Source organism: Suncus etruscus, chromosome 13 (assembly GCF_024139225.1).
Source record: "Suncus etruscus isolate mSunEtr1 chromosome 13, mSunEtr1.pri.cur, whole genome shotgun sequence".
NCBI lineage: Eukaryota > Metazoa > Chordata > Mammalia > Eulipotyphla > Soricidae > Suncus > Suncus etruscus.
This window is the reverse complement of record NC_064860.1, coordinates 73,236,149-73,254,005: the sequence shown is the minus strand read 5'-3', so window position 1 is coordinate 73,254,005 and position 17,857 is coordinate 73,236,149. Positions and strand designations below refer to the sequence as shown.

Here is a 17,857-nt window from a genome sequence, read left to right as displayed (position 1 = left end):
TGAGTGAAAGTTCACATGACAATTACCTTTATGCTTTGAATATTAATAGATTTTTTAAAAACTTTGTGGGAAAGTAAGTTGCGATTATTCCAGGTAAAAGGTGTCACATGGTTTGTTTAAACAAGAGCCTCTGAAAGTGATGCTGAAACAAAACAGTATGAGACATTTTGTATTTGAAATAATTTCAGTAGCCTCTCGGCCCAGGTCACACTTACTTGATTTCTATCCAGCTGGGCATCAGTCTTCAATGACTTTGATGCTGTCTATTCTTATCTTGCCTTTGAATTTTTTTCTGAGTGGCTATGAAAACATTATCTGGGGTTCAGTCACCTTCAGTTTCTCTCTTTTAAATAATAAATATTGCCATGTACAGGTAGTATTTCTTAATTCTCAAAAATAAAAGTCAAATTCTCATAATTATTAAAGGTGCCCATTTATCTCTTTCTAATTTGTAACAACTTCCCAAATTCAATGCAACCATATTAGTCCATTAGAATTAAACATCCTATTTCCTTTCTTTGTAATTTCACTGTTGATTTCTTTTCTTACTTTCTTCTTTAATTTACCAAGCATTTTCCAAGTACATTTAGGAACTGTGTATGTTTTCATAATATCAAAATATTTCACACTTATTATATAGTATTTACATTTCTCTTGAGTATGGTGGTACTCAATAAATCTTTATTTGATCTTAGCCAAAGGACCAAGAACAGACATTTAGTAAATAAATAAAAGGTTGTACTTCTTATGACACAGCAAGTAAGGGTGAGATTCATTCAAGCCACTGACTTTTGTTTCCAACGATTTGTGATACTTCATTTGCAAGAATTTCTCAGTATCATAATTTCATGCTTGTCATGCCTTTTATGTGATTTAGTCACTGCTCTCAATAATGAGGAAGGGACTTGTGAACACAATTCTGTCCAGTTGTTAAAAATTTACAGCAGAATCATGTATTAAAATGGTATTAAAACAGTTTTAAAAGGTTTACATTATAATTCATTATTCATGACACACAGGGTCTTTTTTTTCTATTTCTATTAAAAATCACTTTATGTAATGAGTATCCTTGTCGATTCACTTGAGTCAGGGGACCAAGGCATTCATTTTTTTTTACCCTCTTTTGTGAGGATTCCTTTGCAGGCAATACAAACAATGAGTTGCTATGCTGTAAATTTTCTCAGGGATGATTTAGCTACTCAATTCCCAGACACTGACATGTAGCACTCAGATATATCTTAATATGAAGCTATGACAATGATCTCTCTGTAAAGGCCGTTATGGGCTGATACTAATAAAACATTCTAACCATGGGGAGCTCATTGGTGTATTTTATGACTAGGGTATGATTCTATGAATTACAAGTAGAAGGAACTAGGTACAATGTGATAGAATAATCAACCATATAAAAATGTTCTTTTGTATTACTTTATAAAAATGGAAAAGTAAAATTTATTTGCATCTTATTCTTCAAATACATCTGCTCCAACAATTTTCATGATGGAAACTTAGAGACATTTTCTTTGAAAATATTGTTATTACCCACAAACTAAAGTTGTTTGTGCATATTTGTTATGTGTAGTTGAATTACTATGATAAAATATTATGCCAACTGTATGTATTCTTAGGTTATTATAGATAATTCCATGCTTAATTAGAATATATTAATATTATTAAATAAAGCAGATAAATGTTATCAATTCATAAAATAAATAATTTTATCATTGATTTCTAATACTGAATCATATAAAATGTACTTTATATTAAGTATTATTATATATTAACCTATGTATTCATAGCATATATCATCTTACTAACTAAAATAAAATCAAACATAACAGGAAACTCATTCTAGTAGTGTTATGGAATATGCCAATAATGTAGCAGCTTCTAGATTTAAATATTAATTACATAAACTCCTACAGACTGTCATGGTTTTGGTAAAGCAAAAGTAATATTAAACTTTATTAGTAAAAGCTTCCTAGGTTCTGAATAGCTTGACTATATGTAGCACATACATCAAAACTTGGTGGGTGTTAACTCGACACCACATTTGAAACATAAGTCAACTGTAATAACTTCAGGGAAAATGAATGAGGATGTTAAACATCTGTCATTTAGAAATGGTAATGCAAAGTAAAATATTAAGGATAAAAAAATCTAATTCTAAGGGTAGTGGGTAGTGAGGAACAGGATGTACAAAATGAATATGTAAAATAAAACCTGAAAGATAAATTTACTTTTTTATACATGGATTATGGACACCATAAAACAGGTTAAGTTTGGCAGTTCAAAGGCCATTTAAAGAGTCATTATTTCATCTCAGCCAAAAAATATATATGACAATTAGTGATAAATAAAATAGAATAAACTGCAACTAAATAATACTTTATTTGGTTGATAAATTTTACTTTGATACATTTATTTTAATAGTTCAGGTATTGGTTATAATAGTGTTAATATTTATTTGATATAAAAAGTTACTGCATTAAACCAACTCTAAATTGCCTAATATTCTCTACAACTGTTTTTATTTTAGTTTTTGTACATTATTTATTTTCTATATTTGACAATTGTAGCAATGAATGTTTTATATTTATGGTGCTGCTACACCATGCTTACAATCTGAGTGCCAGGATTCCTCCATTATTATACTAAGATTGTTTATAAGCAGAGGTGATTTGCACCAATCAGAGTGCTGAAGAGGACCAACAGGTGTTCTGGATCTAAGTATAGTAGGCTTTAAATATGGTTTTCAAGTCTATTATAATCCCAGTAGAATGTATCTTAGGTGAATGAATTGCTAGGAATTGAGATAGCAGCACTAGACAGCAACCATCTTGGCCATACCAATGCTCTTGAGTTTAAGTGAATCAATTTTTACATAATTTCTATTATCTAGCAACTATGAGCCTGTTATTCCTTACTACAATTTTCTAATTTTAAGCATATTTTACAAATTAATGCTATTAGGTATCTTTTTATGATTGGCAGTTTTTAGGTAGCATGAGGAATATATAAATTTAATGGTAAAAATTAAGCATGTCAAATGTACATATGAACAAAAATTCCATTTAATTTTATAATAGCTTTTTAAATAATATTTTACAAACAACATAATGTTTGCATTATGCAGATCATATTACTTCTTTAAAATAAGTGTATTAGGACAATTAGGTGAAAAATAAGTAGGCTTAATTGTATGAGAATTGTTATTGTTTTTATATGTATGATTTTCTGTTGCTAATTGGTTATTTATTTTATATCATTCTTAAATTACCTATTTTGCTTCCTATAAACAGATAAATACCTTAATGAATTGAGAAAGGATATGATTTAGCAATCAACATTCAAATTTATTTTAAATTGCACTTCCAGATATCAGACAATGTTTAAAAAGAATTAAAGATTTTTTCCATTAGAGCTTTAGTTAGAATAATTTCATTAAATGATATTTTCCAAGTAAATAGGCAAGTAATTAAGTGTACCTTTGAAAAAAAATGTGACAGTAAAATTACTTTCTAGTTTCTTCTTGTAATTAGCTTCATAAACTTATCTTTGGTTCATAAATTATCTTAAGTTAGCTATAAGGTTATGCTTCCAACTAAAGAAAACATCTGTATGATATGCATATTAAAGAAATTAAAAAGAGAGAGAGGGAAGAGAGGGTTGGAGTGATAATACAGTGGGTCGGGCCTCTTGCACACAGGTTTTATCCCTGGTATCCCATCTGGTCCCCCAAGCCTGACAAAGGTGATTTCTGAACACGGAGCCAGGAGTAACACCTGAGCGCTGCTAGGTATGCCCCCAAAACAAAACAGAAAACAAAACAAAACAAACTAGAAGAGGAAAAAGTCAAGGCTAATTGTCTATGTAATGTTTATATCTTAAATATTTTATTAAAAACAGTTCAGATATTTGAAACCTATTAAGATGAGTACTGTTTTTGGTGTTACTTTAATTCAATTACATCATTTTGTGACAATTATTTGTTCTATCTTTTGGAAGACAGTGGAGATGACTGAGAAAAAGCTGCCACTTTTGTGAGCATAAGCTAGGCTACTGAGATGCTTGGATAACAAAAGAGAAAAACAAAGCACAATTATGATCTTGATCGAATTTTTCATCTAATTTTCATAAATATTTATCTTTTTTCCTAACCAAGAATTTGGTGAAATATACAGATGTGTAAAATTAACAGAAAGTCAAAGTTGTGTGGGCTCCTTTTAGATTTCATTGGAGAGTCCTGTTAACATCTTCAAAACATCACCTTCTCTTATTTTAAAAATTCTAAAACATGTATTTACGATTTCCCTACGATAATTATAAAATACGTGAAACAGTTGAAATCACATAGATTAATATAGAAATAAAGTCAATGAATCGTCAACATGAACAATTATTTATTTATTTTCCTGTGAAGGATGTTTGGATCACAATTGACAGTAACTTAGAGGTCAATCCTAGCCTCAATTAAAAGAACTTCAAGGAATGTGACCAAGATCAACTAGGGTCCAAAGAGCAGTTTTGCACCATGCAAAGCAAGCATAGTAGATCTTTAACGCCACAATATCTAATTTCAAAATTAACTTTTTAATTTTGTAAATTATACCCGATGGTGCTCAGGGCTTTCTTCTTCAGGAATCATTATTGGTAGTGCACAGGGCACCATATTGGATGTGGAGAATTGAATCTGGGTGTGTCCATGCAAGGCAAAGACCCTGCCCACGATGGTATCAATCTAGCCCCTCAAAATTAACAAATTATAAGAGAATAAACCAACCAATAAGTAAACAAAAAAGAATGTACTCCATGACCATAAGATAGCACATTTATTCCATTGCATATAGATTTTGTTTTTGTCTGTTTTTTGGGTCACACCCAGATGCACTCAAGGGTTATTCCTGGCTTTATGCTCAGATATCACTCCTGGAAGACTTGGGGACCATATGGGATACCGGGAATCAAACTTGAGTCCTTTCTGGGTCAGCAGCATCTAAGGCAAGCACCCTCCTGCTGTGCTATCACTCCTTACCAATCCATTGCATATAGATCTTTTTAAATGAATTATTTGTTAAAATTAAAATCTCGCTCAAGAAAAATTTGGCTTTCTTTAACAGTACTAAATTTTAATGTAGTCTTTCATATTAGTGTATAAATAAGCATGATTCATTCCTCAAATATAGTCTAGATTATAGTAAAATAGTATTTATTTATACATTACCTAATTAATCTTAATTTGGCATTTGCTATAAAATATACATTAGGAATGTAAAAATGAATATATATTTTGCTCTACAGTATATAGTTAACCAATAGGCACACTTATGGAAAAACTAATTCTACTATATAAGATAAATGAGTTAAAGTTTAATATATTTTTATATTAAAGTTGTTATTAAAGATAGAATGGGAAAGAAAGATAATAATTTATGGCCCTGTAAGAGTCAAAGTGACACCTTTATTTTACTGGTGTAGAAACAGAGGTTCAAAGAGTTCAGAGTAGGTGAGATCTTGTTCAGATCCAAATATTTAAATTTAATTGACTTTGTAAGGATTATTTTTTTGTGAACAAAGGAGTAGTAAAATATTATTGAATCTTTTACACATAGATGTGTATATTCAGAAAAAGGCTAATGTGGTGGAAAGTAAGAACATTTAGAATAAATGTAAGTACAATTATTCTTAGAATAAATCTAAGTACATTTTGAATAAAAATAATTGTACTAGAGGCTGGAGAGCAGTAGGGTGTTTGCCTTGCACGCAGCTGATTTGAACAGATGGTGGTTCGAATCCTGGCATCCCATATGGTCCCCCGTACCTGCCAGGAGTGATTTCTGAGTAGAGAGCCAGGAGTAACCCCTAAGCGCTGCCAGGTGTGGCCCAAAAACAAACAAACAAAACAAAACAAAACAAAAACCAGAGTCACTCTTGGTAGTGACTCAGGGAGTTTGAGTTTGATTTTGGGGATTGAGTCTGGGTCAGTTGAGTGCAGGAAGGTGAAGAGTGGTGTTCTTTTTATTACTAAATTTTATTACTAAATTACTAAATTTAGTGCAGGAAGGTGAAGAGTGGTGTTCTTTTTATTACTAAATTTTATTACTAAATTACTAAATTATTAAACCCTACTACAATCATGTTTTTAATCATGGTGCTTAAATAAAGATAATATTTTAAAAAATGTTTTACATTACAAAAAAAAGAATCCTATCCACAGTATTATCTCTAGAATCCCTGTAACCTTTGTAACACAGATAAATAATTCCAATATCTAACAATTGTTTTACTATGTGAAAAATGTCATTTTTATAAAATATACTTTTTAATAAATATATCTAATATTTTTCCAATTTATATATTTGTAAAGATATTTCTGTAAGATATTGATAAAAACTTGATTATGTTGAATTTTAATAGTACAATTATTTGTCTATATAAGATAGCATTTATCTGTTGAACTTAAAAAATAATAGTTTTATTCTATTTTCTGATCTCTAAAAATTGATAAAGACAGTGATAAATCATTGGTATTATTTATGGTAATAATGATATTCAATGATGTTTTGCAGTGATGTGACCTTTTCTAAAATTTTAGTATGATGCACATACATGTAAATATATTTTATGTTATAGTGGAAATTAATTCAGTGATTATGTATTCATATTTCTATCTTGAAGGGCAGAAACTCATGAGTTGACATCTCAGTTGCATTTGATGTAATTATTTAATAGGCTAAGGAACATGACAACTTGAGTGTAAGGCACACTTTAGAATGCTGTATAAGTAACAAAGACAATCTATTAGTCTTTCTAATGAGTATTGCTCACTGCTTTATGGGCTGGGTTAAACTTTGATCCATGGCTGAGGATATGGCTTAGAATAGAATACATACTTTGCATGCTTGAGTCCCAGGTTTATTATGCAGCAACCAATAAAAAATAAATATAATTTGACCTTAATTGGCATATTCAAGTATGTTTTATTAAATTTTATAATAGTAACTAAAAGAGAAATTAAGTATTTATAAATTAGTAGAAGTATTATTAAAATTATGAGTACCATAACATAGCTTGATTGATACATGGTCAAAAGGAGAAAATGAAGCAAGACATTGATAATATAAAGCATAACAATAAAAATATAGCAACTTAATTTTAATTAAATTATATGTCATTATAGAAACTCTTCCTTTTTTGGTAATTATGTACACTAAACTATTTATATTCAACGTTCTGGAGAAAAAATATTTGATCTCTTATGTGCAATTTTGATTAAAAAAAACTACTCTCACTTAATTCTACTCTTTGGTTCCCTAGTCAAGCTATATAGGCCTTGGAAGAAAAATGTATATTTATTGATATACATTCAAAATAATATTCAAAGTCTTTTAAAATTATTGTAAAAATACACTCCAAACTACTAAGTATTCTTCCAAAAGCATCCCATTTCTCTCTTTTACTTAAATCTTCTGCAATTCAGAAGACAATTTCAAAATTATGGAATATATGATTAAATTGCAGACTCTTTTTGACTTTTATACTGAAAACAATTAGTTCCTTACAACTAAAAAGATTAAAGAAAATTATGTTTATGAATAAAACAACAAATTGTGGTGCTGGAAGAAGTATTGTGGAAAGACAAGTATATGCATACTCAAAATTAGTGTGTAATAGTCAAGACAAAATATATCTCTATTATTTAAGATTTATAATTATTCTGCTATAAATGGCATGTCAGCACATTATAGCCTTATTAAAATTTTTGTCTTGATTGTTGCTATTTGAGGTTTAAAATACAGCATAAACTGTTTTTGAGTTACGCTAACCCCTATGGCCCCTGGACAGCCATAAAGGGGTCTGTCTTTTAAGAGTGAAAAATTAGTTAGAAGAGACCCCCTGATAACTGTCATTTAGAGGTAGTTGCCCCAGGGCTACCTAAAACCCGTTCTTGTGGGGGGTTGACTATTTTTTTCTGCTGTTTCTCCCAGATGCTGGCTGCTGTTCTTGGACTGCTTTGCTGGAAGATTGCTGCTAAACTACTGGAAAAATCTATTGGCTGGTTTTGCTGTTTCTGCTGCCCTAATAATCCTCCCTCTCCCTCACCTCTTGTCCTCTCTCTAAATGACTCTGCCCTGGTCCCAATCCCAGCTCTCTCTCCCTCTTTCAGCCTAGAGATTGGCTGTAAGATTCCTGACTCCACCCATTCCCCTAATAAAACAGTCTCCACTAAAACCTTTACTTTTCAGTTCTGCCTTCTCGGCCTTTACCAGTTGTCTTTGGTAAACTGTGTTATTAAATTTTATTCAAAAAAAATACCTTCCTTTTGAGTCTGAATGTAACTGATATCTGCTATGTTGGGAACCTCCCACTCCCTCATGGACTATGGACAGAGCTTCAGGGAGATACAGAACTGAATATATTATCTATGTAATTATTAAGCATCTTTATTAAAATAAGTGCTTTGGAGAGCACTGTTAAATCTAGATTAAGATTTTTTTTTAAACAATGGTCATGTGGGCCTTAAGAGACTTAGGTAGAGAGATTTAACACTACAGAAAGAATTGATGACCTGTGACTGAATTAAATATCTATCAAACTACTTTATGTGTTTATAGACTATAAAAGCCTTTTATAAGTCCCCATGAGATGGTCTTACAGTGAGTGATGCCCAACTTTATGTCTATATATTAAATAACAATTAGTTCATGAAATGGCAGATCATGATCATTTCCACTGATGCTTTAGATTGGGCATCCTGTCCATACCAAACTATAATTAAAAATCTCAGGTGGTTTTTTTTCAGAATGCCAGTAATTTGTGTAATAGGACATAGATGCAATTCAACCCCCTTGAAAACTGCATCAACTTTTTCCCTCTTATCAAGGATTCACAAATGCTCAATGCATCACTTATTTTAGAACATGTAAAGAGTTGGATATTTTTCTTTGTGGTTTATGAGCCGCATCCCACAATTCTCAACTGTTATCCCTGGCTTGGCATTCAGGAATAACACCTGGTGGTGCAGGCAAGACCATATGGATGCTAGGATCATACGCAGGTTGGATTTGCACAAGGCAAAATCTTACCTGCTGTACTATTTCTTCAGCCCCTAAAGTATTGTTGAGTGTAGCAAACTTAAACAAGATAAACTCTAACATCATAACAACTATAAATCAATTTTTCTCTGCTCTTCATTAACTATATATTCTCATATAACAAATAGCCATACATTTGGTGACCCAAAACCACAATTATTTTCATCTTTTTTGTTCTGTGCAAAAGAAATTTAACATATATCAGCAGTAGCATTGCTTTCTTTCTGGCTGCTATTATAGATAGAGAATACATCTTTTGCCTTTACCAGATGTCATAGGTGGCCTGCATTTCTCATTTCTGTTCTTACTTTTCTATCTTCAAATTTAGAAATGCTACAAACCATCATCAACTGGTTTTCATACTTATACTGCTTAAGAGCTGGGAAATGTTCTTTGCTCTGAAGAACCCACAGGATTAGATTGGACACTCCTGGATAATCCAAAATACTCTTCCCAACATAATATAATTATATACCAATGTCCATTTTACATATATAAATTACATGTTATAGAATACTTTTTATGCCTTTTACTCAATGGACTAGTAGTCAAGAATCACCAAATTACCTATGGAAGGTTATTGTTGTACCTAATATAAAACCTCTATTGTTATTTAAAGCAATATAATTTATGTTTTGAACATTATTTACAAAGCCTAAAAGTTCTTTCAACATTCTTTTTATCTGAATAGACACAACAAGCACAGAAAAATAATGTTCCCTTTCCTTTGGAAAAAATATATAGGCATTTCTCACTTTTTCAAAATTTCTAGAATTGTGTAAAGATCACAGGTCTCGGGGCTGGAGAGATAGCATGGAGGTAAGGCGTTTGCCTTTCATGCAGAAGGTCATCGGTTCAAATCCCGGCGTCCCATATGGTCCCCCGTGCCTGCCAGGAGCAATTTCTGAGCATGGAGCCAGGAGTAACCCCTGAGCACTGCCGAGTGTGACCCAAAAACCAAAAACTAAAAAAAAAAAAAAAAAAAGATCACAGGTCTCTAAATTTTCTATGTATATCTTGCTAATGCATATGGCAAGTTTACTGCTTCCTGTTCACTCAGTCCAGTCAAAATAAGTTTATACTTAGAGTGTGTCAATAATATAGTCCTGTAAGATATTTAGTAAAAAAGATCAAACACTTAAATCAAACGATTACACCAAGTCCTATTTTATTTAAGACTCTTTAAAAATATCATCTAAATACTGACTACTAGTATTTCAATACAAGTTCATTTGTTTACAGACTGAGAAACTATGCAGTAGCATGCAATTGTCCTGACGTTGGACAACTATAGCTCAATTTCCTCTTTTGATAAGGCTTCCAAGTCAGACAAGAAATAACTATGAACTTAGATGGAGACATTTAAATATCTGCTTTGTTTTAAAATTTCCAAATTTTTACCACAACCTCAAAATTGGAAGAAATTTCTTATATTTAACAATTCCCCCCTTTTTTTTGGTTTTTGGTTTTTTGGCCACACCCGGCAACACTCAGGGCTTACTCCTGGCTATGAGCTCAGAAATCGCTCCTGGCTCGGAGGACCATTTGGCACACTGGGGTTTGAACCAAGGTCCATCCTGGATCAGCCACCGCTTAGTTATTGTTCCGGCCTCTAACTCTAATTCTTAAAATCAGATTGATAGTACAACACAAAGGCACTAGCCTGCACTTGACATATGGTTTACTGAGTCCACTCTGAGTGAACCCTGAATTCAGTAAGGGGTAAGCCCTGAGCAGGTTTGATGTGGCCCAAAACCAATAAATAAATAAATAATAGATAAAATTTTGATTTCTCATTGGAATATTATAGCCCTAATTATTTACTTTGGTGCTAAAGTATTTTATGCCTGACACTTCGTTATTAATAATATTATAAATCTAGTAACTAAACATAAACTAAATAACTGTAAAACAACATTATAGCAATTGTTAATTGTGTATTGTACAATAACAATTGCTGTTAATGCAACAATTAACACTAAACAATAATTATAAAATAAAAATAAAGAACTTTCTACATTTTTAAATATTAAGTTGTAAAAAATAAATTTAAAAGGAAAAACAAAATGGTTGATGGAATAATAAAAAATAAATAATAGTTCTGGTATGAGGAGTCCTCCCTCTCCATAAATATACCATTTATGTATATACCCTCTCTATGTTTTTCAGGAGGTAATCTTTTCTTTAGCTTCTAAATGAAATTTAATTCCAATCACTTTAGACTCCAGGAAATTCATATTCCTCCCAAATATTTCTGAGAATTCCTGGAGATTGTAGTTAAATGTCTTTGTGGTTATTTGCTGACACATGCCAAATTCCTGGTTTTGGCTGACTTCTTCCTGATCATTCCAGCCATCTTTCCACTACCTCCAAGTATTCCTCTAGCCTTTCCGGTTGGCTTGGTCTCAAGTTATAAATATAGAAATTATTCCCTAAAGTGGAGGAAGAGACACAATTCCCAACTTAGTAGCTAATTAAACTAAATTAAAGATTTAGGGAGAGTTGAACTTAGCAGAATGGAATCTTTCTCTTTCTAAGCTTATTAATCATGTACTGGAGAAAATGCTTAAATAATTGCCATGCTTTTCTTTGGGGATTAAATCATTGCCAGAAACTACTCTTTGCAAAATATTTTCTCTTAATTTTTTTTCTATATTAACTGCTATTGACCACTCCATGTGCTCTATCCCACATCACACTGTTTTTAATTAGGAAAAAAAAAAAAACACAAAAAGAAAAAAACAAAGCTAATAGTAAACTATTAATTTTTTTCAATTCAACCTTATCCCAACTCAACACAAAATTCTTACATCTGTGTTTATTAAAATATACCTGTTAGAAGCTAAGTTTACTTTATGCTAAAATAATCTCTATTGTCAACAAGTTAAAACTTTGACATTTTTGTGAAAATAAATAAATGATGTTTCTCTGTTTGATGTTTCTAATGCAAACCTGGCCCTGTGTATTGTATTTCACTATGAAAAATAACTTTATTTTTAATAATCTCGTTTCTACCTGAGGTGCTGTTCAGTTCCAAATATAGAAAATCTGAAATCTCTTTTTTCTTTTAAATTTTACCTTAAAATAAATAACACATAACTAAAACCCAAAATCTGTACCCCATTACATCTCATCTCTTTTCTTCCCACACTGAGAAAACTGGTAGTGGGATTGATATTGAAATATTATATATCCAAGCTAAATTATTAATAACATTTTAAAATAATATTTCTTTAAATAAAAATTATTTAAATTAATAAAATAAAATAATAACTTTCTGGAGGCTGGAAAGATAGTATAAAGCGTATGGTGCTTCTTTTGCATGCAATGGACTGGACCCAAGTTCCATGGATCCCTGGTATCTTATAAGGCACGTAAAGCCTAGCCAGAGTAGTCCCCTGAGGAAAGAGCCATGTGCAAGGTGAACCTAAAACCAAGAGATAAATATAAAAATAATTTTAAAGGGGCTAGAGAGATAGCACAGCAGAAGAGCATTTGCCTTGCATGCAGCCTATTCAGGAGGACGGTAGTTTGAATCCCGGCATCCCATATGGTTGCCCTCACCTGCCAGGAGCCATTTCTGAGCACAGAGCCAGGATTAACACCTGAGCACCTCGGGATATGAAGCAAAAACAAAAACAAAAATATTTTTTAAATGTCTACACTAGAAGATTTATTGCCATACTTGTAACAGAGCAAATGATTTTTTGTATTGTTTTTTATTTATTTCTTTTTATTTAACCAACTTTATTACATACATGATTGTGTTTGGGTTTCAGTCATGTAAAGAACACCACACATCACCAGTACAACATTCCCATCACCAATGTGTCAAATTTCTCTCCTCCCCACCCAACCCCCGCCTGTTAGAGAAATAACTACATTTTGAACTATCCTAATAATGAGAATGTACGAAGAAATAGAAAGCCTGTCTAGAAAAAAAATTTTTTTTAAAATAGCTTTCCTTTCAGTCACAAGTGAATGGCATAGATACACAAGCAAGACAAGAAGAGTGACAAACGTGAGCACAGCTTTTTCAATGTTCCAGAGGTTGCCAATTTTCAATGCATTTTTAGAATTCAGTATCTTTAATATTGGTTGTTCATTGGAATCACCTGGCGGGCTTTAAAAAATCCCAATGCTCAGGCCCCATGCCAAACCTATTAAAACAGATCTCTCAGACTTCATTGGGTTTAAAAGCTTTCCCAGATGATTCCAATGTGCAGCCAAAGATGAGAAAGGCTGATCTAAGAAAACTGGGATTCCCACAAATGTTATTAACCTGAGTCCAGACACCGTCTCTAGAATAGCACTTTAATGACTCTCAAAAGTAATTATGTTGTGTGGGGGACTAAAAGGATTATAGGAATTTTAAATGAACTTGTTCTTTAGAAAGAGTAGAAGTTATTTTTAAAGGATATTTATTAATTGATTTATAATTCTAGTATAAATTAGCAAAAATTAAGTAACACCATACAGTCGAGCAGGATAGTGGAACTTTGGGTCGGGATGCAGAAGAGGTACTGAATCATAGCAACTTTATCAAAGCATTTGAGCAGATATCTTATTCATTTTTTAATTTTTAAAAAATGGACATAAAATTATCTTAGATAACTCTCTAAAAGGCCTTCTTTATCAACTTTATATTTGTTTTAATTTGTAATAATAGGGGAATGAAATTCTATCATAGAAATGAGCCTCTATGATGTGAAATTTCCACCTAATTGATGAAATATAGGAGTAACTTTATCCAATTTACAATAGCGATTTAGAAATAATGCTAGAATTAGAATAAGACCTGTCAATATAGTGCTGTTACATATTCTGCCATTTTTCAATAACTTTTCCTTTCAGTGTCCTTTAGATCATTCTAGAAATAAGGCAGTTTGTGTAAATAGCTAGTGAATTCACAATGAAGTGACATAAAATTATCTCTTTCAACACTGATTTAATAATTTCCTGTTAATATTATAATATCTATTTATATATAAATATATACATAGTTATCACAATCTCTATATGTATATAGACATATATATTACAAATATATATGTATAGATATATATCTATAAAACTTAAAGAGACTAACAGGACTAATACAGGCTCTTTCCCTCAGTAAATTGTTGCAAAGTATTAATTAAATCATTGAGAAACAGAAATATTCTCAGATTTTATTATGAATAGGAAAGAAAAAAGAAATAAAGTTGAGTGGATTATCATTGCATTAAATTTTGGAGGGCCAATATGCTTATTGAGAAGACAAAAATGGGGGCCGGAGAGATAGCATGGAGGTAAGGCGCTTGCCTTTCATGCAGTAGGTCATCGGTTTGAATCCCGGCACCCCATATGGTCCCCCGTGCCTGCCAGGAGCAATTTCTGAGCCTGGAGCCAGGAATAACCCCTGAGCACTGCCAGGTGTGACCCAAAAACCACAAAAAAAAAAAGAGAGAAGACAAAAATGCTATTTACATTTTTGTTGTACAAAGTATTTAAAATGGTAGAATTATTGGTATCCAAAGAATTTAAGATGAAAATAAAACTCAGATTTTAGTTGTTGGTTTTTTCTTAACCAGATTGATATTTAGTTTACTAAAATATAATCTTTTTTCACCTGTCATAAATGATAAAGTTGAAGTGGATCCATATGAAATGATACAGAGAAAAGTGTACAAGGAGAAAATTTTGGCAGTATAGAATAATGATTAAAGTTCTGTAATAAGTGATGACGCCTATTACTTGGGTTTTAGATGAGGTTTCCCTTCTCTGGTTCTGCAAGTTTGGGATAATTGCTTTCATTGTTTCCATTTGTACTTTTCTACTCGACTATAATTGTGCAAAAATTAATTTCTACAAATTAATATTAATATACACTTACTTTTCAATCTTCAATCTATTGAGTAATAATCTAATTGCTAAACTAATCTACCTTTCTAATGTACTTAAATATTCAGTCAATAGAGTATTGACAGAATATACAGAAATAATATATAATATATAATTTTTCAGTATCTGTCAATACTCATCTAGGAGAGAGTAAAGGAGTTACAGTGCTTGTCTTGCATGTTATTTCTGTTGTGATCTCTAGCATTACATGGTCCCTCAAGTATTGAACTGCTGTCCCTGTTATTCCCAAAGCCTCCAGTCTCCACAGCAACACTGAAAGTCTGATATAAAAGAACTGAACTAATACTAGATATTATTGTAGGCCATTTAATTTTTGGTTGGCTATATGATGTTTTCTAGTTAATATTATGGAGATACCATAGTTTTCCAGATCACTAAAAATTTTAATATAATTGATATGAGTATTATGTATTAATTTTGACAAAGTATTTTGGTGATATTTTGCTGTAGACAGAGAATGTATTTCACTTTCAATACCTTTAATTTGCAGGCTGGTGAAATAATGCAAGGATTAAGATACTTCCCTTTCATTGTAGCAGACCTAGGCTTGATCCACAGCACTACACATGGTTCTTTGAGTACTGCCCAGGAATGATCCCTAAACAAAGAATGAGTGGTAAGCTCTATACACAACTGTCATGGTCCAATGCCCTGATCTGCACAAAAATAATCTTTCCTTCGAGACTAAAATATACACAAATGGAAATAAAGGTTATAGTCTGGGCAGAAGTATATGCAAGGCATTAAATGGAATTAATTATATATGTATATATAATTAAACATATAATTAAATATATGCAAAAATCATTGAAAGCATGCAGGTAATCCCAGGTTGATTAGCAGATTCTTCAGTTGTTTGTTTTTTATTGTTAAATATTTAAGATTTGGATCTGTCAACTTAGAGTTTCCCACCAACTCGGGGAGTAGAAACCTTCACAGGCTTCACAATCTTTTGCTTAGGGGCTGCTTTTGTGGGTGCCTTAGCAGCAGCCATTGCTGTCTTTTTAGATGCTTGCTAGCTTTCTTTGCTTCCTTAGCAGCCCTGATAGCTTGTTCCTGTTGAGCCTTTCTAGCTTCAGGTTTCTGATTCCTTTATTCCAAAAACACTTGAAAGGTCACAACCTGGACACTGTGGATAAAGGAAAATAAATAAAGTGTACTAAGTATAATCTTGACAAAAAAAATACATCACAGATTAATATTTCAAATAATCGCATTTTTCTTTGTATGACTATACTGCCACTTAAATTTAATAGTTTTTTGATAAGTGATATGTATAAGGAACCATAAAATAGCATTATAGTTTCATCTGAAATTTCTTCCTGTTCTCTGATCAAATGTGAACTTTATGTAGAGACTTTCTCAAGTTACCAGATCTAAAACAGTAAATTCTTTGTTCCCAATAACTGTTACTTTGTTTTTCATTTTGTCATATATTTTAGCCTAGCCAGGCATGTGTATATATTTGGTTTTAATATTTTTGTTATTAATAATTCTTACAGTCATAAAATTTTGTAAAATTAAGTCATAAATAGAATTTTACATAAAATGAGTCATCTGGCATATATTTTTATATTTGAATTAGATTAATGATCAATCATAATAAGGCATGCAATCATTAGATGATCTTATAGCTTCTCAGTATTCTTAAAATATATGTCAGATTCCCTATGTTGAATGTTTTATTAATGTTTATTTTAAATTTTTTATTTTCTTATAGCTATTCATTGATTAAAATATAAGGATTATGCACCTAAGTACACTTCATTAGAATAAAGAGGGGGAAAGCAAATATTTCAAAAGAATTAAACACAGGACAATCATGGAGTGCTATTAAATTGCTTGCAAACCAGCATAATAGGTGTTTCTACAAATAAGTGCTCAAACTGCCTGTTAAGTTGCAATTACTTCTCTGAAAAAGTAGAGTTTTGTTTAATGTATATGGAAAACTGGTTTGTGAGATTAGAGGAGGCTTCTCTAACATTTTAATATGCAAAATGAGTCTAGCAATTTATTCTGGACAAAGTGGGGAAGGGGAGGCAGAGGACAAAGCATTTATAATATATCAATCAGCAAGAATAAAAAGATTATAGAAAATATTCAGCTTGTTCATGATATAAAGGGTTATAGAAGGTTTCAGAGAAAACATAAGACTTCCTGTTATATTTGAACTTCAGATATATAATTACTTAGAATATAATTATTTCTCAAATAAGAGGGCAAGAGCTATCTTCTGAGGTATCTTTTGAGATGTCTGTAATTTGTAATAAAATTATAATGTGATACAACATAAAAAATAAGAACTAGGTAATATTTATTTCTTTATTTCTTAATTTATTTTTAAATTTTAATTTACTTTGCTTAAAGAGCATATATCACATAGTTGACATAGTTGATCATTATACATTTGTTTTCAGGTAAGTAGGAATAAAATTACTAAAAAATAAAGAAGGGGGCGGGAGCTGTGGCTCAGCGGTAAGGTATTTGCCTTGCACATGGCTGAAATTGGACTGACCTCAGTTCAATTCTCCAGCGTCCCATAAGGTCCCCCAAGCCAGGATCAATTTCTAAGCACATAGCCAGGAGTAACCACTGAATGTCACAGGATATGGCACCGCAAAATGCAAAAAAAAAAAAATAATAATAATAATAATAAAATAAATTTAAAAAATAAAGAAAGAATAAAAAGAAGGAAGAGGGGGAGAAAAGAGTACAAAGACAAGCTAGTTTGTGAAAATTACTGTATCTCCAATGAAGAGGTAATGTCATTAAAGTTTAGTATGCTCTTGCTATTAGTCAACCTTTCTGTTATTTCATTTACTTCTGAACATTACGGGCTTCAGATAACATATAGACAT

The 17,857-nt window shown here is 31.5% G+C and overlaps 1 protein-coding gene across 1 annotated transcript in view; it reads left to right on the top strand.

The window, feature by feature from the left end:
- The window catches only part of VGLL3 (vestigial like family member 3), a 135,676-nt gene that overhangs the window by 7,220 nt on the left and 110,599 nt on the right, over positions 1–17,857 (top strand). The window lies entirely within an intron of this gene.